Source organism: Macaca mulatta, chromosome 11 (genome assembly GCF_049350105.2).
Source record: "Macaca mulatta isolate MMU2019108-1 chromosome 11, T2T-MMU8v2.0, whole genome shotgun sequence".
Classification (NCBI taxonomy): Eukaryota; Metazoa; Chordata; class Mammalia; order Primates; family Cercopithecidae; genus Macaca; species Macaca mulatta.
This window is the reverse complement of record NC_133416.1, coordinates 47,776,438-47,794,136: the sequence shown is the minus strand read 5'-3', so window position 1 is coordinate 47,794,136 and position 17,699 is coordinate 47,776,438. Positions and strand designations below refer to the sequence as shown.

At 32.9% G+C, this 17,699-nt stretch overlaps 1 protein-coding gene across 4 annotated transcripts in view; it reads right to left on the bottom strand.

Moving 5' to 3' along the window:
- Positions 1-17,699, bottom strand: part of CNTN1 (contactin 1) — a 380,108-nt gene that overhangs the window by 179,858 nt on the left and 182,551 nt on the right. For 2 of the 4 annotated variants that reach the window (XM_077952290.1, XM_077952291.1), the window contains exon 2: positions 9,917-10,013. The exons of the other annotated variants lie outside the window; for them this stretch is intronic. The gene's annotated coding sequence lies outside the window, so the exon portion shown is untranslated. The remainder of the gene's footprint in view (positions 1-9,916; positions 10,014-17,699) is intronic. 4 annotated transcript variants of the gene reach the window in all.

Sequence of the window (17,699 nt, the reverse complement as noted above, 5' to 3'; positions counted from 1 at the left end):
CTAATCTATACGTCAGTCACCTTCAGACAGGCTCACAATACAAATTCTTAGTGGTAGATCTTTGCTTAACCTTAAGAGTCAACCAGTTATTTGACCAAAACTAAGGATAGCAAAAAGGATAAACGTTTTAGATAGGGCTCTAGTATGGAAGAGTACAAATTATTCTTCCCTTGAACAAATATTTAAGTAAAACACAAAGATAAAAACATAGTGAGGGAGATTCAAACTTGTCAAGATATCAGTTCTCCCCAACTTGATCTATAGATTCAACACAATCCCAATCAAAATTGAGGCAAGTTATTTTGTGTATATTGACAGTGATTCTAAAGTTTACATGGAAAGGCAGAATGGTCAACACAATATTGAAGGAAAGGAGCAAAGCTGGAGGACTGACACTGTCCAACTTCAAGATTTAAAGCTATAAAGACTGTAAAGCTATGGTCACCAAGATACTGTGGTACTGGTGAAAAAACAGATACATAGATCAAAGGAACAGAATAGAGAGTTCAAATATAAAGATAATTTAAAGATATAAATTATCTTTATATCTAGATATAAAGATATATATCTAGATATCATATAAAGATAATCAACTGATTTTTGACAAAGAAATAAAGGCAATATAATGAAGAAACATAGTCTTTTAAACAAATTGTGCTAAAATACTGAACATCCATGTGCAACAACAACAAAATTTAGACACGTACCTTACACTCTTCACAAAAACTAACTCAAAATGAGTCATGGACCTAAATTTAAAATGCAAAACTATAAAACTCCTACAAGGTAACATAGGAGAAAATCAAGGTGACCTTGGGTATGGAAATAACTTCTTTGATACAGCAATAAGGGCAGAATCCAAACTTCTTTGATATAGCAATAAAAGCAGAATCCATGAAAACCAGAATTGCTAAGCAGGACTTCATTAAAATTTAAAATTCCTGCTCTGCAAAAGACACTGTCAAGAGAAGGATAAGGCAAGCCATAGGCAGGGATAAATACTTGTAAAAACATCTGATAAACGAGTGTTATCCAAAATATACACACATTCTTAAAACTGAAAAATAGGAATACAATCAACTCAACCAGAAAATGGTCAAAATTCCTGAACAGACATCTCACCAAAGAAGATAAACAAATGGCAAATAAATATATGAAGAGATGCTCAACATCATATATCATCAGGGAATTGCACATTAAAATGGTAAAAAGATATCACTACATACCAGTTCAAATGGCAAAAATCTAACACCAAATGTTGCTGGTTCCTGCTGTTCCATATCCTCACTAGCATTTGGTGTGGATCAACAGGAACTCTCATTTATTACTGATAGAAATGCAAAATAGTACAGCCACTTTGGAAGACAGTTTGGCAGTTTCTAACACAGTTAAACATATTCTTACCATATGATCCAGCAATCGCACTCCTTAGTATTTACACAAAGAAGTTGAAAATGTATGTCAGTACAAAACCTGGCACAAGGATGTTTATAGCACCTTAGTTAATAATTGCCAAAAATGGGAACCCATCCTTTAGTAGAGGAATCAATAAATAACCTTCGGTACAACCAGGCCATGGAATATTATTTAGCACTAAAAATAAATGAGCTGTCAAGCCATAAGAATATATTAAGGAAACTTAAATGCATATTACTAAGTGAAAGAATTCAATATGAAAAGACTGTATATTGTGTGATTTCAACTACATGACATTCTGGAAAAGGCAACACCACAGAGACAGTAAAATAATCAGTGTTTCCTAGGGATTAGCAAGGAGGGAGAAATAAATAGGGAGATCACAGAGCTGTAATGCAGTGACAGAAGATTTTTAGGACAGTGAAACTATTCTTTTTTTTTTTTTTTTTTTAGACGGATTCTCGCTCTGCACCCCAGGCGGGAGTGCAGTGGCGCAATCTCAGCTCACTGCAAGTTCCGCCTCCTGGGTTCACACCATTCTTCTGCCTTAGCCTCCCGAGTAGCTGGGACTACAGATGCCCGCCACCACGCCCGGCTAATTTTTTTTTTGTATTTTTAGTAAAGACGGTGTTTCACTATGTTAGCCAGGATGGTCTCGATCTCCTGACCTCGTGATCAGCCCACCTCGGCTCCCAAAGTGCTGGGATAACAGGCGAAACTATTCTGTGTGATACTATCATTATAAATTCAGACAAATTCATAGGATGTACAACAGCCAGAGTAACCCTACTGTAAACTAAGGACTTCGGTTGCTAATAATGTACCAGGGCGAGTTCATTGATTGTAACAACTGTACCACTTTGGTGCGGGATGTTGATAGTGGGGTGGGCAATGTGTGAGGAGACAAGGGGTATATGAGAACTCCCTGTTATTTCTGCTCAACTTTGCTGTAAACCTAAAACTCTTAAAGTCTATTAAAAAATAACAAAAATTATGGGGAGAAATAAAGTACAATGGGGAGTCACAGGAAAGGTGATATTCGCTCTGTTTAAAAATGACCTTAGAGATAGTCCATATCTAATGCTATTCTCAGAATATACCACTCATGTATCTGTATTTCTTTTTTATTGATAATATCCATATAGTATTAGAGATTAATAACTCATGGATAGGAGTCTGGTAAAGGAAATAACTCATTTATAGAATATCACTGTTTCAAATACAGGTGGTTTACAAATATCTTTCATCTTCAGAATTACATGTAGATAACTATTACTGACTCCAACTAACACATCGACAAATGAGGTTTAGAGAAATCAAGCAGCTTGCCAATGATAATAAATGAAGATCCCTCACATCTTCATCCTCAGCATAATGCTGGTCTTCATGATTCTTCTCATCACTGGAATACATATGATAGGTAAACTCTGCCACGATCACTGCCAGTTCTTTATGTGAATTATATTTTTTAATACTCATAATAATACATTGAGATGTATACCATTTGTGCCTTTCTTTAAGGACGAGTATTACATTTTATGATTAAATAATTCTCAATGTCTGACTTTCCCATTGATTTGGGGCTTCAAAAATCCAAGAACCTACCACAACACCTATCACACAGGAAATGCTTAGTAAACAGTTTTTAAATTCCTGAATGTATAAATTAGCAAATTGTTTTGAGAGTTACAACTATGCCACTGACCTAAAAAATTGCTTAATATTTGCACAGAATATGTAAAGGGATAAATTAAAGAGACTGAAAAGAGAAGCAATGACATTCTAATAGACCCTTTTCTTTCCTTCAATCCCTTTCAAACTGGACAACTATATTTGACTCATAACAATTTTGTTTTGTTTTCTTTCAAATCACTTATCACATCCCCTGTCTTTGTTTTTTCCTCTCAGCATTATGGCTAAAATCTAGTTAATAAAGAGCAGTGATTTTAATTATAGGCCCAGCTATATAAAAGGTTGGTCCTTCTCACCAACCTTTTAAAGAATCTCCCTCCCACTACAAATACAAGCATACGATAGGAAGTGGATTTCCCAAGGCAGCAGGTTTAACCCTTACAGAGAATAACCTAGTTTAACCCTTACAGAGAATAAAGAAATTTCAAATGGTTCAACTTTTAACAGCTTCAGTCAAAATACTTTCAAGAGATTTCTGCAGACTGGCCCCATGGAGTGCATCCCTGGCACAGGCCTGCACACCCACTGGCAAGATGCTATGGAGTGAAACGAGTGGCAGAAGGGGAAGCAAGACTGTGTTCTTTGTCCACATGAGTGCCCCTCCTGTGAATGGTTTTCTCCTACATGCTAAATCAAGGGAAAGGATCTCTTCCTCTTGCTACAACTCTCAAACTTGTTTTGTTTGTGGAAAGCCACCCAGCTTGTTAGACTCTTACTCTGTTTATTAAACTGATAAAATGGGCCCATAGTCTCTCTACCAGGCCCAGTAAACACCTTGCTGTCTTTCCTACCAATCAGCTATCTTTCCCCCGTGTTTCTGCAGTCCACAAAAAGATTAATGGCTGGCAAAAGAAAACCTAATTCTATATGCTTGCTTTTTTGTTGTTATTGTTAATCACACTTCTTTAAATTGTAATCGAGAGTCTAAAACAAGTTAAGATTGTAAACCACATTTTTATTTATGTTTACAGAAACCATAGGGGACCAAGCCGTGATTACAGACTGAATTATGTTTCCAGTACTACTGTTGAACACTCAAAATGAGACTCTTAAAAATGTAAATTAATGTACCTCAAGTCTTTTTCTTTTCAATGTATCTTAACATTTCTCTATGAAAAATTAGTTGAGTTTTGAGAATATGGGTAATTAAAAATATATATACAGTACACATGTAAGGAAATGGGTAACACTATCACAGTTATTTTCAATTTTTAAAAAGGCTGTAACAGTGAATAAGAACATATAAATCATCACAAAAATTAATCAGGATATTAATGAGACTGATTTATCACTATAAATTAGAATAAAAGACTCTTAACCTTTTACAGTCATAAGCCCTTTTAATAATCTAATGAAGGTTATATAACATTTCCCCTAAATAATGCAAACCAACACACAGGATTTGATAGATCAATATCATGTTAAGTCCATGGGAATAGATTTAAAGCACTGTGAGGACAGGGCCCGTCACTGTCGGGTCTGTCTGTTTATCCCAGTGTCTTCTACCATACCTGAAACACAGAGTTTAGCACTGTTTTGGAGCTTAGGCAAATATAGTTCAAAATGAAGTAAAAATTGTATTTACAACAATCAAAATGAGGATGCAGAACTATTATTTGCATGCAGTATGATTATACACCACAATATCAAAGAAAATGGATTTAAATAAAATACAAACATTAAGAGTTCAGCAAGGTGACTAAGCAGAAGATAAATACAAACTATAGTTTTCTTTGGTACTAACAATGTCTACTTAGAAATAAGAAAAATGAAGCCTCAGCCTGCAGTATTAACAAACACACGATTGATGACCTAAAAATACTTTTAAGAATCAGTACAAGAAACAAAAAGCTATAAATATTTATTGATAGACTTAAAAGAAGCATTGACAAATTGGAAAAATATACCAGCTCTCTGATAACAAGACTCAATATTCTTAAGGTTTTCCAAAATGACATACTTTCAATCAAAGCACAAATGGAATTTCTCTAAACTTGAAAGAATAAGTCTCAACTTTATAAAAGAAGAAAAATAGTTGAAAAGGACATTAAGACTATTTTGAAACAAATTATAGCTAATGCTTACATAGCACTTACTACTAACCACTTTAAATACATTTCATTCTCATTGGAGTCCTCACAATAAATCTCTATGGTAAGGGCTATGAATATCTCAATATTACAGATAGAGAAATTGAAACACAAAGATGTGAATTAGCTAAGGACACACAGTAAACTAGTTGGGATGTTGGGATTCACAACCAAGCAGTTTAGCTCTGGAGTCCATGTGCTTAAGTACTCTACCAAATTGTTTCTGAAGGCTAATAAAGTAACTATAATCCTACCAACTGAAAATCATAATAAAAACCTTCATAAACAAAAAAATGTTGTTCTTTGAAGAATAAACAGATTCTATAAGAGCTAACATTTTCTGAGCATTTATTGTGTGCCAGACACCTTACATATATTATCTCACCCCTCACAAAAACCTTGATATAGGTTCTTTCTTTGTGTCCATTTTAGGGATGAAACACCTGAGTCATGTAGGTTAAGCAATTTGCCCAGCATTGTGGTGTTTCTGGTGCTAGTAAGTGGTAGAATTAAGATTTAAACCAGGCTTACATTTATATTGCTTACATCCTCTATTTGTGAAAGTGCTAACAGGTAAGGATATGAAATATGACTTAATAAAGGGCACTGAGGCAATTAAATAGCTAGAAAAAAATCAGTAAGTATTCTAATCTCACTTCATATATCAACAAAAACTCAGATGAATTAAAAGTCAAAATATAAAAATCAAATTAACTTAAAAAGGAAATTAATACACCAACTCCCTGAATATAAGAAAATACAAAGGAAACATTTTAAATTGCATATATAAAAGTTAAGAATGAATTTTAGGGGGAAAATATAAATTGGGAAAAAACTTCAAAAAGATTACAGACATAGCTATAAGGAACTCATAGTTAATATATGAAAGACTATTATCGTAATAATTGACAAATGAGTAAAGAACATGTTAAACTTACATGAATGAATATACATGTATGACATGAATAAAAAATGCAACCTAAAAATGCTGTATATATATTTTATTTGACAAAATTTGCACAGCATTAAAATTAACAATACTCAATGTTTATGTGGATGCAGTGATTAATATTTTCCTATACTGTTACAAGAAGTAGTAACCAAGACAACCTTTTCAGGAAATAATTTAGTAATATGCATCAAGTGTCTTAAAAGTATTCAGATATTTTAATACAGTGATTCCTCACAGAGAAATTTATTCTGATTAAATAATTTGATGTGTTTACATATAATAGAACAATATGATAAAAATATTAGGGAGACCTTAAATTGCACTTTCAAATGCTTTATAATAATCAGAATCAGGAAAAGCTTATACTGGATTATGTGAAAATGCAGGACTAAATATTAGATATTATAACCTCAATAACACATGGTACATAAACTAATCAAATAGAAGGCAGAAAAGAGGAAAAAAAGTAAAAAATTGGATAATAAAAAAACATAAAATAAGATTTTAGAAATGCATCAAGGTACATAATAAATTATAATAAATATAAGTGGATTAAACTATTTTACTTGCTAAATGGCAGTGTGTTAGAACAAACCTATAACAACCATTAGCCAACATTCCTTGAGTATTTAGAAGAAATAAAACATAAATAACACCAAAGCATGGTTATTTCTATAAGGTGGCATTATGGGCAATCTTTATTATCTTAGTATATTTTTTGTATATCCACATTTTCCTATGATAAAGGATATATTACTTTAGTAGAAATTACTATTAAAGCAAAAATTAACATGAGTTCATTATTGTATTTAAGTGCATTTCTCTTATAGTGATTATTTGGACAAAATATTATATGCTTACAACTTTATCCTTGCACCAATTAAAAAACAAAAGAATTCCCGGAAGTTGTGGTGCATATAATAAGCCCAAACTATTTCCAAATAAGTTTTAAATGAGCCTGAAACAAGTTTCCTTTGGATACACAGCTAATAGATTATTTTTTCTGCTTTTTAAATCAGGACATGCTACCACTACACTTTCTTATTACAGGATGGAAGACAGCTCTGTAGGGGATTTCATCTTCAAATTGTGTTTCCTAGCAACACTCTTTAAACCAGAGTGTCTTTTTTTATATCAAACATTCACATCTGTGGAAAATGCTTGAAAACTTTTCTCTTATCCTGTGACTAAACATTGTGAGCTATGGTAGCAGGCAGATGGAAAGGGAGAAAAGGAATATTAATTCTAAAATCACTAGAATTTTCTTGTTTCCTTTGAAATATTATGATGCTTGTGCTTTAAGTTTGGAGAAATACATTTGCATTTCTCTATCACAGTTGTATGACTTTCATAATATTTTTAATTGTCAAGAGTATGGACTGAAAAAGAACAGACACCATGACTATATCATCCTCATATTTCTCAGTACCAGAAATAGTCAACAAATAGCTGAAGAATACATTTAATTTAAAAAAGCATTGCTTGAATTTGATCATTCTCAACCATGAATGCAATTTAGAATCACCTGGGAATCTAAAAACATACCCCTCCCCTGGTTCAAAACCCTAGTTATTCTGCCTGGAGTCAGGCTTTATTAAAATTTAGGCTTGAGGAAATCTTCAGGTGATTGTAACATATGGCCTAATTAAAAGCATATGGATTGTGCAAGACATATAGTCAGTGATGAATAAATATTCTGGAATAAATTATTGAAAGACAATCAGTTGTATCTTAAATATTCTAGCTTGTAAGGAGATTTGCTCAAATGGATCAAATGTACAGTTCAGATAATAAAAACACAAGCCAAAATGTAAAAATCAATGCTTCATGTGTGCAAAGCAAGTAAGAAACCAAAAAAAAAGTTAAAAGTCTTTGCTATTATCAACTATTTTACTTATACCAAATATGAAATATATTAAATTCAAAACATTTTAAAGGGAAATTATGTATGCATGAATATTGACACTCATATTCAGTTTAGAAGGTACACCAGGTGGGCTTAGTGAAGATGGAGTACTATTTCGAGCTCTATCATATGATAACACATGGCATAGATCCTGAGAGATGGGCAACTGGAGAGAGATGTTCAGATGAGATTATTTCCTCTGAAAGTACTAGTTCCTATTGTCTTAGAGGAAAGATGATCTGGATGAATATTCATATAACTCAGTTTTCTGTGTTTCATATTACAGAAAGTTTACAGAGAACTCTCTGGGAGAGTGAGTCAGAAACCAGAATTAATCTGGGACAATATATCATTTATTTTCATACTGAAATGGCATTCAAATCATCTACTTTTATTGTTGTTAATGACACATGTTTCCTGTTCTATGTAACAGTCTCTGAATCAAACTAAGAAAAGGCATAAATATACTGATGAGGTTTATTTAACTCATGTCTAAATAATCAGAACAAATCACTAATGGCACTTAAAGTATTCCGAAATGCTTGTTAGTTCAACTTGTTCTCGCTATATCATTCCATATGCCTATTTTTCTGATACTCCTTTTGTTGCCTTATCCAATCATAATCAAGATTAATGCTTAGGGAACTGAGAAGTGATGCAAATTTATTACAGACAATTCTCTTTCTACTTCTGCCTATCAGTCCCTGTACTCCTTCCCCTCAATATCTGATGCCTATTATATTAAAGCCCCCATCCTCCTAACTTCATGTCTTCCTTCCCCACCAAAGAAACCAATATTTTAAAAACGCTGTTCTCTGATCATTCACACAAAATTATAAATAACTTATAAAATAACTAAACATACACAAAAACAAATCACATTTTACAAAGAGGGCAAAATGGTCTAGACTTAACATATAGAAAGCAAGTCAATTTCTTCTCCAACTACACATGACTGATATGTGAAATTAGTTTTATCATTTTTTTAAATCAGAGTCCATTATCCAGAACTCACATGAGGAAAAATTTAGACAAAACGGTAAACCCGAATCACCTAGTCAAAATCTGCATGAATGGGTGTGATAGTCTTTAATATGTAATGTTACTGAACTAGTAGCTGCAAAACCCTTGTCTATTTTCCATATTCTGATCCCTCTTAGGAAGGAATAACACATTTTTGTAAGTCAACAGCTATAGCTATGATTCCCAAAATAGGGACCTACTGGAGTAGTCAATATTTATTAAATATATTTCTTAATTATTTATTTTGGTGAAGGAGTACCATGCAAAAATAACTGAGAAATTAAAAGTGCTGTAACTTGCAAAAGTTTCGGAACCTCTGGCCATAGTATAGCCCTAATATGTGTAACTATGAAAACATCTACTATTGGAAAAGCTAACAGACAATCAATCACCAAGATCTACCAGGCCATTCTTCAAAAAATTTTGCACTTGCATATCACCCTCTCCATTCCAATTTATGTATATAGCTCAAATTCATACAATTTGTAGCCATAGAACATGGTCATTCTCTCTCCAAGCATTCTTTCATCCAACCTATTCAGCACAGTGCTATCATACAACACCCTGGAGTGAACATTTAGGTGGATTTATAAAACTTCTGCATTGCACTCATTTCCAGTACAACAAATATTCTCTGGGAAATAAACTTCCTCCGTTCTCATTCTATGTGGATGTAAGTGGAAGCACATAGGCTCCATGCTTATCCAGTTATAACACTGAATTACTGAATTCTTCTATTCACAGGAAGTGAAGGATAGGTTTGTAGTCTACTCCTGGTAAATCTCTGTAATTCCATCATTTTAGCCACAGTGATTGGCTAAGAGATAAGTTTCTAACCTTAGAAGTTCCAATCATAGAAAACAGTAACTTTATTCAGAAGCAAACCAAAGTTTCCCCCTCTTTCCTCTGGACGGAATGCTTTGAGGATGTAAGCCTAAAATGGAAAAAAAAAAAAAGTGTCATGGAGCCTGAGAATAAAATAGAGTCAAGAGAAGAATAAAAATAAGTTCCTGATTAAATCATCTGTGTTCCAGAGTATTCATAAAGCCATATTTACTTATGAACTTTTCAATCATATGTATCAATACAAACCTGTTCTTTTTTTGGTCCACTTTAGCTGGGTTCTCTGACACTTACTGTCAAAGGACTACTAAGTGATACACAATCTTTTACTACATCATCTACTTGCTTAAGAGTAAAGTTTCTTTTTGCACATAGCACCAATAGCAAATAGTTTGAATAATGATTAAAATCTCTCCTTTCCAGCATTCTCACTTCTATATCATTTAAGCAGAAATGTATTTGTACTTGGCATTACGACAAAGGCATTTATCATTACATCCTGAAAACTTGATGACTTTGTTATTATCCTTATAACCATTTACTCAGCAAATGTATTTGCATCCACTTAGGAAAGAATATTCTCCTACATCCCCTTCAAACCTACATAAAAACTCACTAAAAGGAAATCCTCTTACTCAGATTTCCTAAACTGTGGAATTCACAATAATCTTTGGACCTCTAAAATCTAGTTGATTTTAGGTTTACTGATAATCAGGAAATAGTTGTTGAATAAATGAATACACTCATAGTATGTATCCCTATAATCTGCCTTTTCCTTATTGCTGTTTTTTCTTTTTATTATATAATATTTACATTATTTATGACTTTGTGTCACCTCAAATAAATGTGTTCCTTGAGAGTACACGCTGTATTACACTGTTTTGTGTTCCTTACAGCCGTTAGCACTAAAATTCTTGGAGCAAAGGTATTATTACAGACATTTTTCACAATCTTTATTCAGCTTGTTTGATAAGACAATGCTGTTTATTTTCATGTAGCATACAATAGTCACTATGAATTTCCTGCTTCTGATGAATTACCTATTTTTTCTTTATCTTGATACAAATTTCTAAATGCCCAACAGAGAAAAGAACAAGGACTTAAAGTTGCACAAAAGGTAAAAGTCATAATATAAGTAGGATTGATTGTAACAAAGAATTTATGTGTCTCTGTGATCTTCATATCCTGTCTTCTCACAGAGGACCATAATTTCCTCCTATATATAGGGAAATCAAGAACAAAACTATGCATATTTCCTTATTCTAGCCTTCAGTTAATTTCTGTAATTTCCCTCCTTGCTGCCTGACACATATCTTATTTTTTGGTGATATAATATTAGACTCTTTCTTGATTTTGTCTCACTCCTTTCTTAATTTTCTTTTTCTCATTCCTAATCCCCACCATTTGACTCATTTTGCATAACATATAAAAAAAGGAGAGAGGAGAAGGAGAACATTCTTGGTGCAGCATAAAATGCTCAATTTATTTCTCTTTGGGGAAGTTTATGTCTGGTATTGCTTAGAGAAGCAGGATCTTTGTTGTTTTCTCAGAATTTTTGAGTAAGCTAAGGGACTTTAGAAAACACATGCCAGAGAAATGGCCTTTACTTAACTGTAGGAGGAATATTGGAAAATCCTTTGGAGAAGTAGTAAATAAAATTCTAATGGGTGACTGGTTTTCGAAAAGAGCTGCTGACCAATGTTCTATAAAGAAATAGTAAAGTGTGCTGTTTATAATATTTGATAAATAATTTAATATATACAATTAAAGTCATCATGGTGCCTTAAAATTTCAACATGAAAAACCATGACATTGATTTCGTTCTTGCACATGAGCCAACTCCAAGGCACAGCCTGTTAATCAATCTCTGAATAAACCAAGGCTGGGATATGTGACCTCGTTGTCCTTCAGACTCCTCAGTCATGTTGATTTTATTTTTGTAATATTATAATTTTACATGGACTATAAAAAATTAATTCAAAACAACTAATTGAAAGCTATATAATGTGAACAAATCTCATTAACAAATAGAAAGTGCATTAAGCATGTAAGTCTTCAAACGACTAAGATGATCTCTTCCTTTGGAAATAAGTGCTTTTTCACATGCTCAGGTTTCTTACTTTGATTCTTTCATAAAACAAAATATTGAGATCTGAAAGATAACGAGGTTGGGTGTCACTCAATAACTGTAAAATACTCCAGTAGGCCCCTGTTTTGGGAATCATAGTCATAGCTATTGACTTACAAAAATGTGTTATTACTTCCTAAGAGGGATCAGAAAATGGAAAATAGACAAGGGTTTTACAGCTACTAGTTCAGTAACATTACACATAAAGGACTATCACACCCATTCATGCAGATCTTGCGTAGGTGATTTGAGTTTACCATTTTGTCTAAACTTTTCCTCATGTGAGTTCTTGATAATAGACTCCGATTTTAAAAAAAATGATAAAACTAATTTAACATATCAGTCATTTGTAGTTGGAGAAAAAAATTGACTTGCTTTCCAAATGTTAAGTCTAGACCATTTTATCCTCTTTATAAAATGTGATTTGTTTTTATATATGTTTAGTGATGTTATGAACTATTTATAACTTACTGTGAATGATCAGAGAACAGGGTTTTTTTGTTTGTTTGTTTGTTTGTTTTTTAAATGTTTCTTGGTTGGGCACAGTGGCTCACCCCTGTGATCCCAGCACTTTGGGAGGCCGAGGCCAGCAGACCACCTGAGGTCAGGAGTTCAAGACCAGCCTGACAAACATGGTGAAACCTTGTCTCTACTAAAAATACAACATTAGCCGGATTGGTGGTACATGCCTGTAATCCCAGCTACTCAGGGGGCTGAGGCAGGAGAATCGCTTGAACCCAGGAGGTAGAGGTTGCTGTGAGCCAAGATCACGCCATTGCACTCCAGCCTGGGCAACAAGAGCGAAATTCTGTCTCAAAAAAAAGAAAAAAGAAAGAAAAGAAAAAAAAAATGTTTCTTTGGTGGGGAAGGAAGAGATGAAGATAGGAGGATGGGGGCTTTAATATATTAGGCATCAGATGATGAGGGGAAAGATTACAGGGACAGATAAGCAGAAGTAGAAAAATAATTGCCTATAAGAAATTTGGGTCACTTCTCAGTTTCCCAAGCATTAATCCTGATTGTGATTGGATAAGGCAACAAAAGAAGTAAGTATCAGAAAAATAGGCATATGGAATGGTATAGAGAGAACAAGTTGAACTAACAAGCATTTTGGAATACTTTAGATGCCATTAGTAATTTGTTCTGATTATTTAGACATGAGTTAAATAAACCTCATCAGTATATTTATGCCTTTTCTTAGTTTGATTCAGACTATTACATAGAAGAAGAAACATGTCATTAACAACAATAAAAGTAGACGATCTGAAAGCCATTCCAGTAAGAAAATAAATAATATATTGTCCCAGATTAATTTTGGTTTCTGACTCGCTCACCCAGAGAGTTCTCTGTAGACTTTCTGTAATGTGCAATGCAGAAAACTGAGTTATATGAATATTTATCTAGATCTTCTCTCCTCCAATAGGAACTGGTACTTTCAAAGGAAATAATCTCATCTGGACCTCTCTCCAGTTGCCCATCTCTCAGGACCTATGCCATGAGTCTGTTTATTTGATTCTACCATTTGGGGTTTTAACCTAGAAGTTACTAAATGCAATTCAAGGAAACTTAGGGTATCAACTTCAAACTTTTCTGTGGAAAACTGTCTAAATATGCCTGACCTTCACTGAACCCAGAGTTAGATAATTAAATTTTAATGTTAGTCTAGCTATAACGGCAAATTGGCAGATGGTGACAGTTGTCGAAGGGAAAATATGCCAACTTATTCAAATAAGAAGCTCTCAAACAGGAAAGTTCATACTCACAATTATTTTGGCAAAATTCAGTTCTTAGAGCAGCTCAAAACCAAGTGATTAATTGCAATGGAAAATGACACACTCAGGTGTCTAGGTTTTGAAACAATGTATAAAGACAAAAGCCCAAAATTTAGAGAAAAATAATGCATAGAAGCAAATATATTATTAGACTTACCACTTCTTTTTTTTAAATTTATTTATTATTATTATACTTTAAGTTCTAGGGTACATGTGCATAACGTGCAGGTTTGTTACATATGTATACTTGTGCCATGTTGGTGTGCTGCACCCATCAACTCGTAACTTACCACTTCTTTAATGAATGTATTGAGTTCATTAAAATGATGCCAACATAAAGCTCTTCTATCAAAAAGTTTTGCTAAAAAAGGAAAACAATATTTGTCCAACAGATATACAATTATGTTTCTGTCTCAAGGAAGCAGAGAAATCTCGTTGCAGCAGCTAGGAAAAATCAATACTAATAACAAAAGTTATTACATATACATATGTATTTAATAGGAAATGTTTTGGTATAAAAATAGACACAACTTTTAAAATAATAATAATGGGATATTTAATTTCTGTGATTATTTAAACATATTCTCCTTAATAGAACATTATATTCATTGGCTCTAGTATCCTAAAAAAATCTGAGAATAAAGGTGGTCATATTGATGGTTTAGTCAAATTTCTAATAAATAAGAAACATGCCTCTAGGATGTGGATATATCATCCTGTGTTACTTGGTTACTTTTTTCATGAGGTTCTAAGAGGTTTAAATGGATTACTATATCCAATTTACTATACAAATTGTTGGGTATTTTTTGTTCAAAGCATTCTTGTTACTTTGGTTTCAAGTCAATGAACATCTGATTAGAAAACTGTGCTTCTTTGAATTTGGTTTTAGAAATGTTTAAATATTTGAAGTGTTTTCTTTATCACATGCCATGTCTAGTAAACAAAGCTAGTGAGATAGTTGCATATCGATATTAATTTCCTTGTAGGGTGCTTTGCAGTTTAGAAAACCTTGAACTGTAAGCTCTGGGGTTGTTTTTGTTTTTGTTTTTGCCTTTTACTAAATGATGTTAGCAATATTTAACCTGTGGCTATTTCATGATCTCCAATATCTTAGAAATAATATTCATATCAAAATTAAAAATATTAGTGGTAAAGTCATCATTGGAGATAAAAAATAATTTTACCTTGAGATAGACGCTGACTTTTTGACCTTTAAGGGTGATCAAAGAGAGAGGTATTGACCAGTAACACAATTTCCTTAAAAGACGAGAATAAGTCAGGATGTGATATGGCCTAGCAATTGCATTCCTTGGTGTTTACTCCAGAGAAATGCAAACATACATTCAAACAAAAACTTACAAATAAATATTCATAGAAGCTTATATTTAATAGCCAAAAAAACCTGAAAACAATCAGATGTCCTTCAACAGGTGAATGTTTAAACAAACTGTGGTACTTACATACCATAGTCTACTATAAGCTATAAAAGAAGTGAAATATTTATACATGCCACAACCTAGATGAATCTTCAGAGAATTTTCATAGATAAAAAAGATCATTCCCAAAAGGATATATCTAATGAAACCCTATATAATGGGATCCCATACTGTGTAGTAGAATCCTATAATATAATCCTCTATAATGAAATTCCATTATATAGTATGCAACCTTTTGGAATTGACTTTCTATTTATATAGAATGTTATAACATTCCTGAAATGACACAATTACAGAAATATGGAACCGATTACTGATTGTCAGGGGTTAAGGAGAGGATGAGCGGGAGGGAAATGGGTGTGGACACAAATAGGCAACAGGAGGGATCCTTGTGGTGACAGAAATGTTCAGAATCTTGACTGTATTAGTGTCAATCCTGGATGTGATGTTGTACTGTGGTTTTGCAAGATCATGCCCCTGGGGCAAACTGGGTAAATGGTAAATAGTATTGCTCCATATGGTTTTTACAACAACATGCAAATTTACAATATCTCAGAACAAGAAGTTTAATTAAAAATCAGATTAAACAATATTTATGTCCAGACTTGATCCCCAGTGATTCTAAGTCAATTGATCTGGAGAGAGGTTTAGGTATGAGTCATTATATTTAAGTGTCCAGATGGTTCTAATGTGCAGACAAGATGAAGAACCAGTCTTAGAGCACTCTTACATACATGTGTGCCCAAAGGCACATGTGGTTAAGACAGCTACATCTTGGCCTAATTACCTTATTTTTATTTCCAGGAACACCATGTACCAGCTGTGTCAAGTTGACCCACTTTCTTCATCTGTACATTGTAGATAATAATAGTTCTTACTATGAGATTTTGTGAGATTAAATGATTCAACATATGTAAATCATTGCCTGAGGAGTAAGCATTAGAGAAGTGTTTTATATTACTTTTATCATCATTTATTATGCCATAGCAGTTTATGAAATAGTAAAAGTTTTAAAACACCCCTAAATATACATCAATAAGAGTGTGAATGAATGAACTGTAGTTTCATTCCTACAATAGACTTATTCTAGTTTCACTGCAGTTTCATTCATAAATAGTGTATAGCAGTGAAAATAAATGAACTAGAACTTCATTTATCAATTATGGTGGCTTTTGCAAGCATCATATTTATTATAAAAAGCAAGTTACAGAAAAAATACAGTTGGTCTCATCCATTAAAAAATTTTAATGTATTTCTATGTATTGCTTTATAATATAGACATCTGTAAAATAATGTATAGGTCTATAATGAAAGAACAAAAGCATGCATGAGAAGGATAAATGCTGAACTACAAAATAACATGTGCTTCAATTGTATTTATAATGTTCTATCTTTTAAATTTCATTGTGTCTTTGATATTTATTATATTATCATTATAAGTTTTTATATATCTGAAGTATTTCCTAATAGAATTAATGATTACCAATATGTATTTGTATTTACTAGGTTGTATACTAAATTCTTTATATAGATTATTCATTTTATCCTCCCAATAACCCTATAAGGTACTGTTATTATTATTATTAACCTAATTTTATAGATAAGAAAACTGAAGCAAAGAAAGTTTAAGTAATGATCCCAAGAACACATGGGTTGGGGGTGGAAGAGCTGGGATTTGAACCCAAACTCCTGAGTATAGTGCCTAGAACATGGTAGGCATACACTAAATAGGAGGTACCATCATTTCTAGTGGAAAGAATACAAGATTTTCAAATCAAATAGGCATGGATTTCAATGTCAGCTCCCTGAGCTCCAGTTTTCCTGTCTCTATATGTAGAAGGCGATTGGAAGCATGAGGGGTAATATACTAAGGGGCCCAGCACACAGCAGATATCCAATAATTGATAGCTATTGTTACATATTCAGTTTGGGGGCAACAAGGAACCATTACAGATTTTTAGTCTATAGAGTAATAAACTGCCAAAAAAATTGTAGAGGATGAAAGAGTGGAGAAATTTAGAATTGAGTTATGTTTTGGGTTTTTACAGATATGGCCTTTAAAACATATTGGTATATCTTAAAATTGTATTGTATTCTAAAAGGAAGATCCTTGGGCAAATATCATGGACTGCAGAAACATCATATGTTAAGGCTTTTCATATCATTATAAATATCCTTTGGCCTAACACTCTAAAATTTTAACAGGAACATATGGAAGAGGCAAAGAAAAATTGCTAAAACTTTATATGTTTTGGTTTAAAAAATATTTTAGCAATCAAACCAATGTGGAGAGTCTACATTATGTTTTAAAATACATGTATTATAATCAAAAGCTTAACCCAGGAAAGCTCTATCAAAGTTGTGTTCAATAAAGAGTAAACTATTCTTTGAGACATGAGTTAAGCTTATGTCTTATACATTTCATAATACACCACATTTCA